Source organism: Caretta caretta, chromosome 13 (assembly GCF_965140235.1).
Source record: "Caretta caretta isolate rCarCar2 chromosome 13, rCarCar1.hap1, whole genome shotgun sequence".
NCBI classification, from domain to species: Eukaryota; Metazoa; Chordata; order Testudines; family Cheloniidae; genus Caretta; species Caretta caretta.
In genome coordinates this window covers 40,288,104-40,296,240 of record NC_134218.1, presented here as the reverse complement: position 1 = coordinate 40,296,240, position 8,137 = coordinate 40,288,104, and the positions used below count along the sequence as shown (strand labels likewise).

Here is an 8,137-nt window from a genome sequence, read left to right as displayed (position 1 = left end):
GAGTCCTTCTTCCAGTGATTGTTCAAGTCCATTCCAAGAAGGTGTGTGCCCATGAAACCTTATGCTCAAATACATTTGTTAGTCTCTAAGGTGCAGTATTCCTCGTTCTTTTTACAAAATGAAAGTTGCAGAATTTCCTTCTGCCATACGCCTCATGGGGGCAGCACTTCCACAGACAATCCAGCACTAGGCACAGCAATGGGATCTGCAACCAGAGTGAAAACAAAATATCTGTCATCAGGTTTCAAATCTCTATATCCATCTATGATCTTATGTCCATAAAAAACTGGGACTTCTGGAATATTAAGATGTCCTGGGATAAGAGGGAAGGTTCTCTCATGGACTGGTAACTGGTTAAAAGATAGGAAACAAAGGGCAGGAATAAATGGTCAGTTTTCAGAATGGAGAGAGGTAAATAGTGGTGTCCTCCAGGGGTCTGTACTGGGCCCAGTCCTATTCAACATATTCAGAAATGATCTGGGAAAAGGGGTAAACAGTGAGGTGGTGAAATTTTCAGATGATACAAAACTATTTAAGATAGTTAAGACCCAGGCAGACTGCAAAGAGCTACAAAAGGATCTCTCAAAACTGGGTGACTGGGCAACAAAATGGCAGACAAAATTAAATGTTGATAAATGCAAAGTAATGCACATGGGAAAACATAATCCCAACTATACATAGAAAATGGTGGGGTCTAAATTGCCACTAAAGAAAGTGTATGCCCAAATACCTTTGTTAGTCTTTAAGGTGCCACAGGACTCCACATTGTTTTCTTTATAAATAAGGAAGTGTTATTTACTCCTTCTCATAACAGAAGAACTAGGGGTCACCAAATGAAAGTAATAGGCACCAGTTTTCAAAGAAACAAAAGGAGTATTTCTTAGCTCAGCACATAGTCAACCTGTGAAACTCTTTCCCAGAGGATGTTGTGAAGGCCGAGACTATAACAGGGTTTAAAAAGAACTAGGTAAGTTCTTATTAGTCAGGATGGGCAGGGATGGTGTCCCTAGCCTCTGTTTGCCACAAGATGGGAATGGGAGACAGAGAAGGGATAACTTAATGTTTACTTGATCTGTTCATTGCCTAGGGCACCTGGAATCGTCCACGGTCAGAAGACAGGATACTGGGCTAGATGGACCTTTGGTCTGATACAATATGGCCATTTGTCTGGTCATATTTGAATGTGGCCTTTATCACAGTGGTTTTCAAACTTCTGCACTGGGGACCCCTTTCACATAGCAAGCCTCTGAACGTGACCCCCCTTATAAATTAAAAACACTTTTAAATATATTTAACACCATTATAAATGTTGGAGGCAAAGTGGGGTTTAGGATGGAGGCTGACAGCTCATGACCCCCCATGTAATAACCTTGTGACCCTCTGAGGGGTCCCGACCCCCAGTTTGAGAACCACTGCTTTATCACACACCAAAGTAAAAATGCACACAACCACCCTGATAGTTACAGATTCACAAAATTAAAGGGAGGAAAGGAGCAGTATGATACTCCAGTCTGATCTCCTGAATAATACATGCCATAAATCCTCAACCTGATTAACTGGGTTTCAGTCTAGCACCCTCTTTACTTCAGCATGCTGTGATTCCGCTTTCTTTCACGGCTGTCAGTGATACTTTCCAGCAGAAGGGCCCTGATCTCTCAGCTTTTGGCACCAGAACCCACTAAGTTTGTCTGTTTTGTTTGTTTGCTTGCTTTTCTGGTTAGTTGAGTAATTTTTCAGCAAAAGCTGGCTTTTTCTGGCACAAGGAGCATTTTCCTATGCGCAAAAAAAAAATCGTATATTAAAAGAATAAATAACCCCCAAAATATATATTTTCTACTTTTAATGATAATACAAAATGTGGGGATCAGTGAGAGAAGGGGGGGCAATGAGAAAACAGCACAGACTTGGGGACAAGACTGAAGAGGGGCTTTGGGGGTTGGAAAACATATTTTTTTCATCTCTGTCCCTACATAAACTGCTCCTTTGTACATGGAACTTGCAGGTGCCCTTTGACTTCGCCTCTCTTCTAAAGTCTCCAGGTTCCACTTCAGCGCTGGGTCACTTAGGCTCCCGGGAAGCGTCTGGAGTGGGTCTCCAGGGCGCAGGATACACGAAATTGTTTCCATTACACCGATTCAGCCAAAATGTGGTCCATTGTCTCCCGAGACAATCCCAGCAACCCTCTGTGTTTACAAAGGAGCAGCAGGAGACGGAAAGACACCGCCCGGTATCACTGTGTGGGAGACTAGACCACAGCGACAAAGCCCATCACCAAAGCAAACAGTGGGTTAACATCGTGTTTGTCTCTTAACATGGCCAAATTTAAGAAAAGACACGAATCAACCCCAATAGCCAACACAAAGGCACTGATTTGTGCTCAGTTTTGGTTTACGGATTCCCCGTATAAATTGGAAGTGGAGTCTGAATGGGAAAGGGAATAGAAGTGTGAACACGAATATGAATATCAATCGTGAATAACAATCTCCCTTCAAAAAGAAAAGGAGAACTTGTGGCACCTTAGAGACTAACAAATTTATTTGACCATAAGCTTTCGTGAGCTACAGCTCACTTCATCGGATGCTGTAGCTCAGGAAAGCTCATGCTCAAATAAATTGGTTTTGTCTCTAAGGTGTCACTAGTCCTCCTTTTCTTTTTGCTGATACAGACTAACAGGGCTGCTACTCTGAAATCTCCCTCCAGTGCTGTCTGAAGTCTCCCCAGACACGGACCCCACTGACCGGACGTTACAAGTCCCCTCTGCGCATGGGACGGGGCTCCAAAGCGGAGTCCCCCCTCTCCTCGCCATATCACTTTACAATAACCAGGCCCTAAGTTCCTGGGTGAGGAAACACAGTCCCTGCAGGGAGCTGTTCATTCCTCCCAGGGGTCCGAACCTCTAATGAGGATCCCAGCGCCCGGCGCTGCACAGACACACAGGACGGGACAGTCTGACTCCCGCACCCGGAGCCCTAGAGCGGGTCAATCCGATCACTGGCAGCAGTGTGTCTCTTATAAGCAAAGGGGTATGCAAATAAGGGAGACAGTTTCCTGTTTAAATCTGTGCCTCCCTCTGCCCAGGCTGCACCCGGAGTCACAATCCGCAGCCCCCTGGGTCGGTGCAGTCACCAGCCAGTCCCCTGAGAACTTTCCCCTCCAGCACCCGGCAAAATGGGATTTTTGCTCCTTGTAATTTTCGCTGTAGCGGCTTTGGAAGGTATTTTCCTCCTCTAATAACTGTCAGTGAAGAATATTGTGTTATCGCTGCTTTCTATGTCTATATTTACAATGGCCTGTCTTTATTCTCAGGTGTCTGGTCCCAGACGCTGGTGGAGTCCGGAGGGGGTGTGAAAAAGCCCGGAGACTCTCTCCGCCTCTCCTGCAAAGCCTCCGGCTTCACCTTCAGCAGCTACCACATGAGCTGGGTCCGCCAGGCTCCCGGGAAGGGGCTGGAGTGGGTGGCTAAGATTAACACTGGTGGATCGAGCCAGTGGTATTCCTCAGCTGTTCAAGGGCGATTCACCATCTCCAGGGACAATTCCAACAACCTGCTGTATCTGCAAATGACCGGCTTGAAGCCCGAGGACACCGCCCGTTATCACTGTGCGAGAGACACAGTGAGGGGAAGCCGGTCTGAGCTCAGACAAAAACCTCCCCCTGCAGTAATGAGAGAAGCAGTGCGGTGTTGGGGGCGCCCCAGGCCTCTAAGTAAAAATGAGATCAGTTCTGGGAAAGGGACTAGCAACAACAAACCCTTTTTATTGCTATTATTGTTCCTCATCTTTGATTTTACGCAAGATGAAGCAGTTTATACAAGTTCCCGCAAAGGACAGAATATTATTATTTGAGTCCCTTCCTCTTTCTTGCCTCTGCTGGGGACAAATTCTGAGCCCACACACAACCTGCCGGGGAGCCACAGATACATAGACTTAAATGCCAGAACGGAGCAGTATGATAAACTAGTCTGACCTCCTGCATAACACAGGCCACAGAGCCTCAACCTGGTTCATGCCGGTTCTGTCTAGGACCCTCTTCACTTCACCATGCTGGGATTCCGCTTAGTCTCACCGCGCTGAGTGACACATTCCCGCAGAAGGGCCAGGACCGCTCCGCTTTTGGCACTAGAAACCGCCCAGTTTGTTTGTGCGGTTGCTTTGTTTTCTGTTCCTTTCTCTGGTTAGTTGAATTATTTTCCACCTATGGTGGGTTTTCTGGGCCAAGGAGCGTTTTCCTAGGAGACAAAAATCCTGGGTTAAATGGTTAAATAAATAACCCTCCACAATAGTCATGTCTGGTTTAAATAACAATACAAAAACGGGGGTCGGTGAGAGAAAGAGAGAAGGGCTGCAGAGTCCACTTCTCCCGTCCGCCACCAGGGGCAGCAATGAGCAAACAGCCCAGCCCAGCCTGGGGGACAAGACTGAAAGGGGGCACTGGAGGTTGGGAAACATCGTTTTCCAAATCTGCACCTACAGAAACTGCTTCTTTGGACATAGGACCCGCTGGTGCCCTTTGATGGCTAGGGAGGGCCCTGCATGGGGGAGGGGAGACAAGGAACCAATGGGACAATACAGGTCACCATGATCTGCAGTGACCCCACAGCAAACCAGCAGCCGGTTGTCAATACTTTCTTATGCTCCAGGGCAGAGGAGGATTTTAGGAGAGCTTGGAAGGGAAATAATGAGCCAGCCTTGACCAAATTGACTGCTTACTGTATTTTCCACTCCATGCATCTGATGAAGTGGAATTTAGCCCATGAAAGCTTATGCCCAAATAAATGTGTTAGTCTAAAAGGTGCCACAAGGATTCCTAGTTGTTTTTGCTGGTACAGACTAACACGGCTACCACTCTGAAAACTGACAACAGAGGATCCTAATCAGTGGAGAATGAATGTCATTAGCTTCAGTGGGAGTGGAAGAGACCCAGAACCACTCAAAAGATGTTAAGCTCCTTGAAGAATTTGGGCCCTAGTGTTCATGTACGGATGAATTTATGGATGCATGTAGCAGAGTGCTTTACTGAAATGTGTGTCTGGAAAAAAATTAATAAAGAATGTCTCTTACAGTATCAAGTTTTGTACAAAAGAAATGTGTTTTAAATGTATGCAAGATCAATGCTGAAAAGTATCAGAGTAACAATCAAGAAAGAAAAAAAGATGAAGTAAGGTCAATGAGGGGTAATCCTGTTCTCAAGGACTCCAGTGGGCCACGTCTAAGAAACTATATCAGTTCATCTCTATTTTACTATATGCTAAAATTTGTCCTTTAAGGTTCCATGCCTGTTTCTGAAAGCAACTAGTTGAAGAATAGCTTTCCCCAGGGACTCATTGACCTCCTTGTTTCTCAGGCTGTAGATGACAGGGTTGATCATGGGACTCAGGACTGTGTAGGAGACAGAGAATAGTTTATCTAGGATCTTGTGAATGTTGGCTCTTGGAACCACATAGACAGTAATCAGTGTCCCATAGTAAACTATAACCACAATGAGGTGAGAGGAGCCTCCCGGTGGTGGAGGGGATTCTCAGGATGGTGGCGATGATACAAATGTAGGATGTCAGGACCAGTAGACAGGACACAAATGTCCCTATGGCAGAGACAATAAATGTCAGCCGTTGCACCGTCTGGGTGTCACCACAGGACAGCTTTATCGTGGGTGAAAAATCACACAAAAAAAAGATCAATTTCTTTTGAATCACAAAACTTTGGTTTCAGAGTAGCAGCCGCATTAGTCTGTATCCGCAAAAAGAAAAGGAGGACTTGTGGCACCTTAGAGACTAACACATTTATTTGAGCATAAGCTTTCCTGAGCTACAGCTCACTTCATCAGATGCATGCTGTGGAAAATACAGTCGGGGGATTTTATATACACAGAGAACATGAAACAATGGGTGTTACCATACACACTGTGATGAGAGTGATCAGGTAAGGTGAGCTATTACCAGCAGGAGAGAAAAAAAGCCTTTTCACATTGATTATCTCTACAAAAGTTTTTTTTTTTTTCCTCTCCTGCTGGTAATAGCTCACCTTACCTGATCACCCATTGTTTCATGTTCTCTGTGTATGTAAAATCCCCCAACTGTATTTTCCACTGAATGCATCCCATGAAGTGAGCTGTAGCTCACAAAAGCTTATGCTCAAATAAATTTGTTAGTCTCTAAGGTGCCACAAGTAAAACTTTGACTGGAACAAGAAAATATTTTTTGTGGTGCAGCCTAGAAAGCTACTTATCCAGGACCCTGCCACCAGCTGGCAACAAGCCCTCCCATTCATCAGAGCAGCATAAGGGAGTGGATTGCATATCGCTAAATACGATCATAAGACATTGCCGTTAGCAGCAGACACTCTGTAAATGACATGACACCAAATAAGTATAATTGCAGAATGCAGCTCTTAACAGAAATGGATCTGTCCCCAGTCAGGAGACTGGCCAGCAGCCTGGGCAGGCTGGTGGAGGTGTAGCAGGTCTCCAGGCAGGACAAGTTCCCCAGGAAGAAGTACATGGGGGTGTGAACGTGGCGATCAGCCACAACTAGCGCAACAGTGAGGATGTTCCCTGCCACAGTCACAATGAAGATCACTAGAAACACGAGGAAGAGAAGGGGCTGCAGTTCAGGGACATTCCCAAATCCTAAAAGGATGAATTCCACAATGAGTGTTTGGTTTCTTCCTTCTCCTTTTTCCATAATATGTATCTAGAAAAAGAAAATCATTAAATATTGACGGACTGCACGCAATCAGGTTGTTCTGTCGATTACACTAGGTGACACCTGGAGCAGGAAACCTTGTACCATGGCGTCTGTCTACTGGAAAAATGAAGTTGTCAATAAACAGAGGAAGACTCATATAATTAAGACGTTGAGTTTCCAGTATAGGTGAACAAAGAGAGTGGAACTCTATTGAATTACACAAATGTCCCTTCTAACTCCCTTAATCTTTCTTAAACTTTAAAGAAAGACTTTTAGGCTGGGATTTTGAAATATCTTTATCCCATCAGTGTCATAGCAAGAAATCGAGAAGACATAACAAAATATCAATAGATTGGAAATGAAAAATATGTAGAATTCAACCACGGGTACGTCTGCCCTGCAGCCGGGAGGTGTAATTCCCAGTTTGGGTAGACACACATGCACTAGCTTTGGTCAAGCGAGCAGGATAAAATTAGCAGTGAGAACATGGCGGCACAAGCAGCCGCTTGGGATGGCCAGCTGTGTACGTACCTAGGAAGCTTGGTACCTACACAGATGGAAAGCTAAAAGAAATCCCTAAGTATAAAGATCTTTTAAAACTATTTACCACTCTGGAGTTGATGCGCTGGACCGTCTTAGTTGAGGAATATGGAAAGGAATTAAGAGAAGGAAGTCTTGACAGTCCTGCCCCAGACGTCTTTGGTTATGCAGAGGAAGGTGAAAAGAGATGGAAAGACTTGAAGACCAGAGTTATGGAGCACAATATTAGAATAATGGCAAAATATTATACCAGAATTACAATGAAGAGGATGGTACAGCTCCTGGATCTATCTGTTGAGGAATCGGAGGCGTTCCTGTCCAACCTAGTAGTAAATAAGACCATCTTTGCAAAAGTAGACAGATTGGCAAGAATTATCAATTTCCAGAGGCCCAAGGACCCAAATAACCTGCTTAATGACTGGTCTCACAAGCTCAACTCACTGGTGGCCCTAGTTAACAAAACCACACATATTATTGTCAAAGAGGAGATAATACATAACCTGCAATAAAATGCTTGAGTACACTTAAAAAGAAAAGGAGTACTTGTGGCACCTTAGAGACTAACCAATTTATTTGAGCATGAGCTTTCGTGAGCTACAGCTCACTTCATCGGATGCATACCGTGGAAACTGCAGCAGACATTATATACACACAGAGATCATAAAACAATACCTCCTCCCATCCTACTGTCCTGCTGGTAATAGCTTATCTAAAGTGGTCATCAAGTTGGGCCCTTTCCAGCACAAATCCAGGTTTTCTCACCCTCCACCCCCCCCCCCACAAACTCACTCTCCTGCTGGTAATAGCCCATCCAAAGTGACAACTCTCTACACAATGTGCATGATAATCAAGGTGGGCCATTTCCTGCACAAATCCAGGTTCTCTCACCCCCCTCCAAAAACCACACACACAAAC

General features: G+C 44.9%; 1 pseudogene; it reads right to left on the bottom strand.

Moving 5' to 3' along the window:
• Positions 1-5,247: 5,247 nt before the first annotated feature.
• Positions 5,248-6,679, bottom strand: LOC142068853 (olfactory receptor 5V1-like; annotated as a pseudogene).
• Positions 6,680-8,137: the final 1,458 nt, after the last annotated feature.